Below are 12,018 nucleotides of genomic sequence, written 5' to 3'. Positions count from 1 at the left end.
GCCGGTGTCGTCCATGCCCATGCCTCCGCTAAGTCCGGCCACCAATCACCACCGCGCCCCACTCCTCCTCACATTATCTCTCATCTTTCTGGAGATATCATTTTTCGATGAAATTCTTGAGATACCATTTTTTGATGAAATTCTCGAGATATCATTAGTTTTTACACATGGGATTACTCCTGCGTGGGTCAATCACAACACGTGTTTTGTAAAAAATTACATCCGAACACGCCTACTTTCTAGAAACCGTGCGGGTTGTTTGAGTTCATCGCCCACGGTGCTGTCTGAGTAACCGTTTGCAACAGAAAACCCCAATAAGCAGGGTAATTAGCTTATTATTGATAATCCATGTACTAATCAAACTGATATTTCTTATAAAACATGCCAGATATTTCATATCCGTATAAAAGCAACCACGATTTCATAATCGAATTACATCAGATAGCTTCGGCACTCAGTTAAGCCATTACACAATAGCACCAAGTTTCACATGCAGCATCAAAAACCTTTGGAAAGTAGCATCATACATGGCAAATAGACAGATGAATCTCATCCGGGAAACTGCACAAGCGGAAGGCAAATATTGAGGCTTCAGTGATGTTGAATGTCCTTGCAACTTTAGGCCGGTGGCTATGATAATTGCCCGCCCAACCTTCGTCCTCTTCACCAAGACTTCAATATTGTACCGTGGGTGTTGACTGAATACCTTCCTCGCCTCTTGACCATGCAGGTGGTTTGAGAGGTAATCATCGGTGAATTGCTTTGATAAGTACTGAAAACAAAGCTATGCATAAATCGCCATTGTAAATTTTGAAATGGCGCAAGGGGTAAAAACAAGGTAAAAGAGTTGGTACCATCCTATAGTTGACTGATGTCTTCTTCATTGTGCAAACAAAGATCTTGTTGTTATTCTTCACAAGTTTCTTCATCCTAACAATCTTTCTGAGTTTCTTGACTTGACTAATATTCATGGACATCTCATTTCCCCATATGCAAAATGGGCCGAACAGTGGGTCTAAGCCTCTAACAGCAGGACCTACATGTGCAAGACCAAATTGTAATAAACCTAAATATTAGAATGATTCCTGCAACAGAACAATAATGTGATATTAGCCAAAAGGACCCTACTTGAACAAACCTCGATGGTAAACCACAGTGTCTCCCATTGTTTCCCTGCAACACACATAAGGAAGATCTTGATCAGGTTAACTAAGAGTTGCCATACTATCAGTAGAGTATGTATTGAGTACAACCAAATTCGATTGGTGTCACATGCATAACAATACAAATTTGTACCCATAGCAAATGAAAATCAAATTGCAGAACTGAACCAAACAGTTAAATGGACAGTAGACCAAATGAACCAAAATAGTTAACTGAGCACGACATTGTAGAATAGAAACATGTAGTAGAAGATGAGACAGTTAACAAAACAAAGAATGCTTGAGAATAGTACTACGAAATGTAGCAATTATTGGACCAAAGTGTTAACCTAACATTACATTTCAAAGGACCAAACTGTTAACTGAACATCAGATTGCATATTAACATTACAGAGAACAAATCACTAGAAGGCACTGGCGGTGGCCTCAAGAAAACATCACGAACTGTATTTTAAAGTAGACAACCGCGCAGCGGTGTCGACTGTGGCCTCGAAGATGAGGTGCTCCTCCAAGATCTGGCGGTCGACACGCATGTAATCCACAACGACCTTGTTCGCACGTGCAGCCGCATACTACTCAGCTCCATGTTATACTACGTGCAAAATGGCTGTGCGCGGCGCTTAATTGGAGGAGGGGGGCAGTGATTTCGGTGGAAGGTGTCTCTCCGTCAGTCGGGGCATGTGGGATGGGAAAGGAGGAGGATGGTGTGGGTGGGGTGTGGATTACCTGACCATATCGACGAGGCCACGCAGCAAGAAGAAGGGTTGGCAGTGAGGAGGCCGCGCAGCAAGAAGAAGGGTCACCGGCGAGGAGGCGGCGCTGCAAGAAGAAGGGTAGCCGGCGAGGAGGCGGTGCTGCAAGAAGAACGGTCGCTGGTGAGGAGGCTGAGCTGCCAGTAAGCAGCAGTGAAGGTTTGAACTTGGAAAGCAAGGAGGAATAGTGGAAATGTTGCTTTTAGTAGGAGGGAGGGGGCGAGGAGATAGATATTTCCGCGGTGGCAAAAAAATTTCACTCGGTGCCGCGAGAAACTGGCGCGCAAGTGTGGTTCAAGCGGGGGCGATGGACTGTAGATGATGAAGCTTCCTGCGTAATCCAGACAAGACGGTGCGCCAAGGTATTTTATATCGCATCCCACACGATTCTTTCTAGTAAACTGTTTGTGGTATACCTGATTTTTTTCGTTATGTTTTGAAAGACAAAATGGTGTTACGGAGGGAAAGGATGGTGTTTGAATTGGTAGAACATTTACGTACAGTGAACATGCAACTAGTACATGAGTGTCATGTTTAAATTTGGAATTTTTTCGGGGTTAGTTTGGCATTTTTATTCATTAATTGAGTTTCTGGGCATTTAATGTGCATAATTCAAATTTGAACTACAAGCACATGCTCCAATGCACCAAAGTTTGCTGAAAAATCACATGTGTGTCTTTGGGTGAATTTATAGATTCCATGCAAGAAATGGGAATGAAAATCAAACATCTGGGTGTCGTGGCTCGGCTGGAAGGATTGAGAAACTTGGGTTTTTAATACCTGTAAATCCAAAACATGGCTGAAAATCATGAAACTTGGCATGGTGTCATGACATGGCACCAACATGCTGCAGTAGTTCTTTGGCCGAATTGGAAAAAGCTCTGGTGTAAGCTTCTTGCAAACCGGAGCTTCCCTCAAGAAGGCTCCTAGTTCCGAGAGGGAACGTGTCACCTCCGTGTGCGAAACGACATACGTACACTGCCTTCTTCCGCCTTAATTTTTGTACACTGACAGATTAGACCAAATAGAAGTATCCTGCTAAATTTTGGAATTATTCCGTGTTCGTTTGGCCTTTTTTATACATTAATTGAGTTTCTAGACATTTAATGTGCATAATTCAAATTTGAACTACAAGCACATACTACAGTGCACCAAAGTTGTTTGAATAATCACATCTGTGTCCTTGGGTGAATTTCTAGGTCCCATGCAAGAGATGGGAATGAAATTCAAACATCTGGGCGTCGTGGCTCGGCCCGAAAGATTGAGAAACTTGGTTTTTAAATTCCTGTAAATCCAAAACATGCCTGAAAATCATGAAACTGGCATGGTCTCATGATATGGCACCAAGATGCTGTGGTAATTTCTTTGGCTGAATTGGGACAAGCTTTGGTGTAGGCTTATTGCAAATCGGAGCTTCCCTCAAGAAGGCTCCTGGTTCCGAGAGAGAACGTGTCACCCCCGTGTGCGAAACGACATACGTACACTGCCTTCTCCCGCCATAATTTTTTTACACAGGTAGATTAGACTAAATAGAAGTATCGTGCTAAATTTTGGAATTACTCCATGTTCGTTTGGCCTTTTTTATACATTAATTGAGTTTCTGCGCATTTAATGTGTATAATTCAAATTTGAACTACAAGCACGTGCTCATGTGCACCAAAGTTGTTTGAAAAATCACATGTGTGTCCTTGGGTGAATTTCTAGGTCCCATGCAAGAGATGGGAGTGAAATTCAAACATCTGGGCGTCGTGGCTCGACCGGAAAGATTGAGAAACTTGGTTTTTTAATTCCTGTAATTCCAAAACACGCCTGAAAATCATGAAACTTGGCATGGTCCCATGACATGGCACCAACATGCTGCGGTAATTTTTTTGGCCAAATTGGGACGAGCTTTGGTGTAAGCTTCTTGCAAACTAGAACTTCCCTCAAGAAGGCTCGTGGTTCCGAGAGGGAACGTGTCACCTCCGTGTGCGAAACGACATACGTACACTGCCTTCTCCCGCCTTAATTTTTTACACATCCAGATTAGACCAAATAGAAGTACCGTGCTAAATTTTGGAATTATTCCGGGTTGGTTTGGCCTTTTTTATACATTAACTGAGTTTCTGGTCATTTAATGTGCATAATTCAAATTTGAACTACAAGCACAGGCTCAAGTGCACCAAAGTCGTTTGAAAAATCACATGTGTGTCCTTGGGCGAATTTCTAGGTCCCATGCAAGAGATGGGAGTGAAATTCAAACATCTGGGCGTCGTGGCTCGGCCAGAAAGATTGAGAAACATGGTTTTTTAATTCTTCTAATTCCAAAACACGCCTGAAAATCATGAAACTTTGCATGGTCTCATGACATGGCACCAACATGGTGCGGTGATTTTTTTTGGCCGAATTGGGACAAGCTTTGGTGTAAACTTCTTGCAAACCGAAGGTTCCCTCAAGAAGGCTCGTGGTTCCAAGAGGGAACGTGTCACCTCCATGTGCGAAACGACATACGTATACTGCCTTCTCCCACCTTAATTTTTTACACATCCAAATTAGACCAAATAGAAGTACCGTGCTAAATTTTGGAATTATTCCGGGTTAGTTTGGCCTTTTTTATACATTAATTGAGTTTCTGGGCATTTAATGTGCATAATTCAAATTTAAACTACAAGCACAGGCTCCAGTGCACCAAAGTTGTTTGAAAAATCACATGTGTATCCTTGGGTGAATTTCTAGGTCCCACGCAAGAGATGGGAGTGAAATTCAAATATCTGGGCGTCGTGGCTCGACCAGAAAGATTGTGAAACTTGGTTTTTAATTCCTGTAATTTCAAAACACGCCTGAAAATCATGAAACTTGCCATGGTCTCATGACATGGCACCGACATGCTGCAGTAATTTTTTTTGGCCGAATTGGGACAAGCTTTGGTGTAAGCTTCTTGCAAACCGGAGCTTCCCTCAAGAAGGCTCGTGGTTCCGAGAGGGAACGTGTCACCTCCGTGTGCGAAACGACATATGTACACTACCTTCTCCTGCCTTAATTTTTTTACACAACCAGATTAGACCAAATAGAAGTACTGTGGTAAATTTTGCAGTTATTCCGGGTTATTTTCGCCTTTTTTACACATTAATTGAGTTTCTGGGCATTTAATGTGCATAACTCAAATTTGAACTACAAGCACATGCTCCAGTGCACCAAAGTGCTAAAAATCACATGTGTGTCTTTGGGTGAATTTATAGGTCCCATGCAAGAAATGGGAATAAAATTCGAACATCTGGGTGTCGTGGCTCGGCCGGAATGATTGAGAAACTTGGTTTTTTAATTCCTATAAATCCAAAACACGGCTGAAAATCATGAAACTTGGCATGGTCTCATGACATGGCACCAACATGCTGCAGTTAATTTTTTGGCCGAATTGGGACAAGCTTTGATGTAAGCTTCTTGCAAACAGGAGCTTCCCTCAAGAAGGCTCCTGGTTTCGAGAGGGAACATGTCACGTCCGTGTGCGAAACGACATACGTACACTGCCTTCTCCCGCCTTAATTTTTTTACATGGCTAGATTAGACCAAATAGAAGTACGGTGCTAAATTTTGGAATTATTCCGGATTCGTTTGGCCTTTTTTATACATTAATCGAGTTTCTGGGCATTTAATGTGCATAATTCAAATTTGAACTACAAGCACACGCTCCAATGCACCAAAGTTGTTTGAAAAATCACATGTGTGGCCTTGGGTGACTTTCTAGGTCCCATGCAAGAGATGGGAGTGAAATTCAAACATCTGGGCGTCGTGGCTCGGCCAAAAAGATTGAGAAACTTGGTTTTTTAATTCCTGTAATTTCAAACACGCCTGAAAATCATGAAACTTGGCATGGTCTCATGACATGGCACCAACATGTTGTGGTAATTTTTTTGTCCGATTTGCAAAAGCGCACAAATTAACAATCAACAAAGTCATTTTGGAACAAGTGCTGTCACGTTACAAATCGGAAACACAAGTATTATTGAAACCGTGGGCGTTCGACTTACCAATTACGTGCGGCCATGCGTCCCCTTTTTTATTTGCTAGGTGGTGCCGTGCGCGCTAGGTATTTGAGTACGGGAGGCGTGCATTCAGACCCCTGCGCATGCTCATCGGGAGGAGATCCCTTTTGACCTCTACCCGCCGCACACCTCCCTCCCAATGTCTCCATTAATGGCACCCGAGCACCTGTTCTATAGGGTGGCTATATGTCTCACTGGACTGAGATTTAAGAGAGAAAAATGAAAATCTGAAAAGAAAGTTTTGCACGGATCTTGATGTAAGATCCAACCGACCTATATAGCATCGACTGCGACTTATAGCAAGCATGATGAATATAAGGACGATGACATTGGATAATAATTGTCTTACATATTTATAAACATAATTAAAAAAAGCCACATGCGGCAATGCCCGATATACACAAGGGCAAAAGAAGAAGGAAGACAACGATCTGGCTCGCTGATCTCTACTTTCTTGATGCATTGCTGCAGGCCGCGGGAACTAGTCTCCACGGCGGGCGGTGACGAGCTCTTTCTTATCCTCAAGATGCTTGTTGAGAGCATCCACGGATTCCTCCACCAGCCTTCTGCGCTCGATGCACAGCATGGCATTCTCGTCCATAAGTTTCTCGACGATGAAGTCGGTCCTCTTCAACAAGGTAGTGGTCTGCTCCTGCTGCTCCACACTTCCGACGATCTTCGCCCTCAGCAGGTCGCGCTCAGCCTGGAGCTTTGCATTGCTCTCATTTAGTTGCCGGATGACGTCGATAGACTGTTCAAACGAGGCTTTCAGGTCATCCTGCAACCTTGCCCACCTGGAGATCTGATCCATCTGCCTAAGGATAAGGGCACGCATGCGCCTGTAAGAGTCCTCGCCTACCCGCGAGGCATTTTCCTAGGCCACCGCGGCGCGGGAGGACATCTCTGCTGCATTCGTGATGTGGCGGGACATCTCTTCTGCTTCCGCGGGGTGGTCGGACCAGTCTGCTGCATCGACGGCGCAGCGGGTCCTCCGTGCTGCTTCGACGGCGCGACGGGACCTCTCTGCTACTATGACTGTGTAGCTGGACATGTTGGCTACTTTTGCGGTGAGGTGGTACATCTCTCGTGCTCCCGCTTCCAGGCTCGCCTCTCCCTAGTGGCAATTTCTCGACCCAGAACTCACGCTGGCCATGGCGGACGCAAGGGAACGATGATGAATGACTTGTTTGTTTTTGAATTTTTGTGGATGAGGAGTTGAGGAGGAATGTGCAGTCATCTTGGAGTAGTAGTATTTATAACCGCGTAGTAATATGCTCCTAAGTGGGGAACCGTTTAGGTTTTGATCGGTGTGAATAGGTTTGCAATTTGGAATGTGACGGGACGCATGCTCAAAATTCACTGACGGTTATAAGTGCGACACTATTCCCGGAAGGCGTAACATGGGCACGTACGCCTTCTCGGCCGCGTACGTGGCGTTTGCACCATAGGGTGCACCGCAATAGGCAATGTCAGCACACGTCTTGTTCCAACAACCGTGCGCACTCGTTATTACCATCGTACACGCTTCTTTTAATTAGAATGGGTGTGCCCGTCTAGTGCGCACACGTTGATCTATCTAATTGTTTCAATTTGTTGTGGCTAATCGCAAACAGTTCATCCATGTGAAGTGTATGCCATCAATCACACACACTTTGATCTGGCTTACCCATTTCTGTTCTGTTGCCTAATCACAAACAGTTAATCCTTCTAAAGCGTATGCCCTCAATCACACACACCTTGATCTGGCTGACCGTTTCTTTTGTGTTGCCTAATTACAAATAGTTCATCCGAGTGAACCATATGCTGTATATCGCACACACCTTCATCTGGCCGCCCGTTTCTTTTGTGTTGCCTAATCACAAACTGTTCATCCGAGTGAACCATGTGCTCTATATCGCACACGCCTTCATCAGGCTGCCCGTTTCTTTTGTTCCGCCTCATCGCAAACAGTTCATTGGACTGAACCGTATGCCCTAGATCGCACACACAACTAAAATCGAAACTGTGTTTGATGCATCCTCCATTGCAAACGTTTTGCACCTTTTTGACGCCTTTTTTACATCCCCGTTTGTGATTAATGCATCACACACAGTTTCATGAAAGTGTCTCTGATCGTAGTGTCGCGCTAGCAGCATCCTGCAGTAGTGACTGCTTGTAAACTCCTGCACTGGGGCAATGTTAGTGAACCTCGCAAATCTGAATATAAAGACTTTCTTAGTATTATCACTATGGGGGAATCTAGGGAAATCACACAAGCTCCCATAGGGAGCATTCATTTCCCTTCCATACATTATTTTGCTCTCTTCATTGGTAGATGCATTAACGGTAAAGATGAGGCTTGTCACATGTGTGTTCTAGATCTTAGTGTCCTCAAGAGTGCGGTATTAGGTGATAAACAATATAACTTGGGGGCCATTGTTGCACGAAGGTTGCATCTTAACGGTATAAGTGGAGATTTGTTTGGTGGAATTTAGGCAACTCGTGTAGCTAATTATCTTAATATACCCATACATGCAAATGATATGGAGTTGCCTCCTACTTATCTGGATTATGATGCTATGGTTCGCCATTAGTTTCTTGAGAGGAGCGAACAGTTCCTCCAATACCGACTAATCTTTGACAGACGACGCACTGTCCATGTTGCCCTCCCTGCTCCTACTTTATTTGACTTTCAGGCAAAAAGGAGATATGTTATAACCAGGGAGGAAGCGAACAAATATGAGAGGAGGACGGAGGCAGCTCGCCTCCAAGCTGCAGCTCGTCAAGCAGTAGTTGCTGCATCTCAGTACGACCCCAGCTACAACTTTGGATATCCACCAGGCCAGTAGTGGCCATAGACTAACTTAGGCCAAAAGCCTAAGCTTGGGGGAGTACGTATTTCACACCGACATTACATTCATGTTCACACACTCATTATAGTTGTCGGTGCTCATACTTTTTCATTGTACTATCCATGCTAGTTTATTTTCCTTTTTAAGCCTTCTCCTTGTGTGTTTGAAAAACCATAAGAAAAAAATTAGTTGTAGCTTTTAGCTAGCTTACTTTCCATGCCTGTAGTAGTAGTAATTAAAAGGAAACCCAAAAAGATTTCTCGTTCTTCTTTTGCTTGTTGGGAGCTTTCCCGAGTAAAGAGTTTTAATTCTTTTCTTTGGGGGTTGAGAGGAGAACACCATGATGAATATGTTGAGTGGCTCTCCGATGCCTTATTGTTGATCTAACCAAGAGCCCATGTTACCTTGTCTTTTCCCTTGTATTAAATGCTTGCAGATTCCAGATTAGTCCAATGCACATGCACTATTATTATTATCCACACCATTCGGTCGCTCAAGTGAAAGGCAATAATGACGATATATGATGGACCAATTGAGATGAGAGAAGCTGGTATGAACTCAACCTATCTTGTTTTTTGTAAATATGATTAGTTCATCGTTCCTGATTCAGCCTATTATGAATGGAACATGTTTGCAATGGCAATTAGAGATTATAGTTGCTCATGCCATGATTAATTGGCTAGGAGTTTATAATGGTTTACCTTGCATGCCAACATGCTATTAAAATAGTTGTGATGTGGTATGATAGGGTGGTATCCTCCTATGAACGATTCGAGTGGCTTGACTTGGCACATGTTCATGCATGTAGCTGAAACAAAATCAACAAAGCCTCCACGATATTTATGTTCATGGTGAATTATATCCTACTCATGCTTGCACTCAGTGTTGATTAATTTTAATGCATGTTCATGACTGTTGTCGCTCTCTAGTTGGTCGCTTCCCAGTCTCTTTCTAGCCTTCACTTGTACTAAGCCGGAATACTGCTTGTGCATCCACTTCCATAAACCCCAAAGTTATTCCATATGAGTCCACCATACCTTCCTATATGTGGTATCTACCTGCCGTTCCAAGTAAATTTGTATGTGCCAAACTCTAAACCTTCAAATGAAATTCTGGTTTGTATGCTCGAATAGCTCATGTATCAACTAAGGCTATCTATATCTTCCATGCTAGGTGGGTTATTCTCAAGATGAGTGGACTCCACTCATCATTCATGACAAAATGGCTGGTAACCCGGATGCCCAGTCCCATGCTCAAATCAAAATAATTGCAAACAAAACTCCCCCAGGATTGTTGTTAGTTGGAGGCACCCGTTGTTTCAGACAAGCCATGGATTGATGTTTGTTGGTGGTGGGGGAGTATAAACTTTACCATTCTGTTTGGGAACTGCCTATAATGTGTGTAGCATGGAAGATATCGAGATCTCTTGGCTGTTATGTTGACAATGAAAGTATGCAACTCAAAATATTATTCATCTCTATTTCAAAACTCGAGCTCTGGCACCTCTACAAATCCCTGCTTCCCTCTGCGAAGGGCCTATCTATTTACTTTTATGTTGAGTCATCATCCTCTTATTAAAAAGCACCAGTTGGAGAGCACTGCTGTCATTTGCATGCATTGCTATTAATTTACATTGAGTGTGACTATGACTGGATCTCTTTTACCATGAATTACAATTTCCAGTCAGTCCTTGATCTTCAGGGGTGCTCTGCATTTATGTTTCGCGGTCTCGGAAAGGGCTATCGAGATACCATCTTGTTATATCATATTATGATTGTTTTGAGAAAGTGTTGTCATCCGAGATTGATTATTATTGCTCGCTAGTTTATTATGCCATTGATATGAGTAAACATGAGACCTATATGTTATTGTGAATATGGTTAGTTCATAATCTTTGCTGAAAACTTGAACGTTGGCTTTACATATTTGCAACAACAAGATCAAACAGAGTTTGTAAAAGTTTTTCTTTATCACTTTCAGTTTGTCAACTAAATTGCTTGAGGACAAGCAAAGGTTTAAGCTTGGCGGAGTTGATACATCTCCAACGTATCTACTTTTCCAAACACTTTCGACCTTGTTTTGGACTCTAACTTGCATGGTTTGAATGGAACTAACCCGGATTGACGCTGTCTTCAGCAGAATTGCCATGGTGTTATTTTTGTGCAGAAATAAAAGTTCTCGGAATGACCTGGAAATCAACGGAGAGACGTTTTGGAATTTAAAAAAACTACCAGCGAAAGAATCAGCGTAAGGGGGCCCACACCCTGTCCACGAGGGTGCAGGGTGTGCCCCTCTAGGGGCACACGCCCCTGCCTCATGGGCCCCCTGAGGCTCCACCGACGTCAACTCCAACTCTATATATTCATGTTCGGGGAGAAAAAATCAGAGAGAAGGATTCATCATGTTTTACGATACGGAGCCGCCGCCAAGTCCTAATCTCTCTCGGGATGGCTGATCTGGAGTCCGTTCGGGGCTCCAGAGAGGGGAATCCGTCGCCATCATCATCATCATCAACCTTCCTCCATCACCAATTTCATGATGTTCACCGATGTGCGTGAGTAATCCCATCGTAGGCTTGCTGGACGGTGATGGGTTGGATGAGATTTACCATGTAATCGAGTTAGTTATGCTAGGGTTTGATCCCTAGTATCCATTATGTTCTAAGATTGATGTTGCTATGACTTTGCTATGCTTAATGCTTGTCTCTAGGGCCCGACTGCCATGATTTCAGAGTTGAACCTATTATGTTTTCATGAATATATGTGAGTTCTTGATCCTATCGTGCAAGTCAATAGTCACCTACTATGTGTTATGATCCGGTAACCCCGAAGTGACAATAATCGAGACCACTCCCGGTGATGACCGTAGTTTGAGGAGTTCATGTATTCACTAAGTGTTAATGCTTTGGTCCGGTACTCTATTAAAAGGAGGCCTTAATATCCCTTAGTTTCCAATAGGACCCCGCTGCCACGGGAGGGTAGGACAAAATATGTCATGCAACTTCTTTTCCATAAGCATGTATGACTATATTCGGAATACATGCCTACATTACATTGATGAACTGGAGCTAGTTCTGTGTCACCCTATGTTATAACTGTTGCACGAGGAATTGCATCCGACATAATTATCCATCACTGATCCATTGCTTACGAGCTTTTCACATATTGATCTTTGCTTAGATACTTTTCCGTTGCCACTGTTACGATTGCTACAAAAACTACTACTGTTACTTTTGCCACCATTACCGTTA

This window comes from Triticum urartu, chromosome 7 (genome assembly GCF_003073215.2).
Source record: "Triticum urartu cultivar G1812 chromosome 7, Tu2.1, whole genome shotgun sequence".
Taxonomy (NCBI): domain Eukaryota; kingdom Viridiplantae; phylum Streptophyta; class Magnoliopsida; order Poales; family Poaceae; genus Triticum; species Triticum urartu.
Note: the sequence above shows the minus strand (reverse complement) of the source record.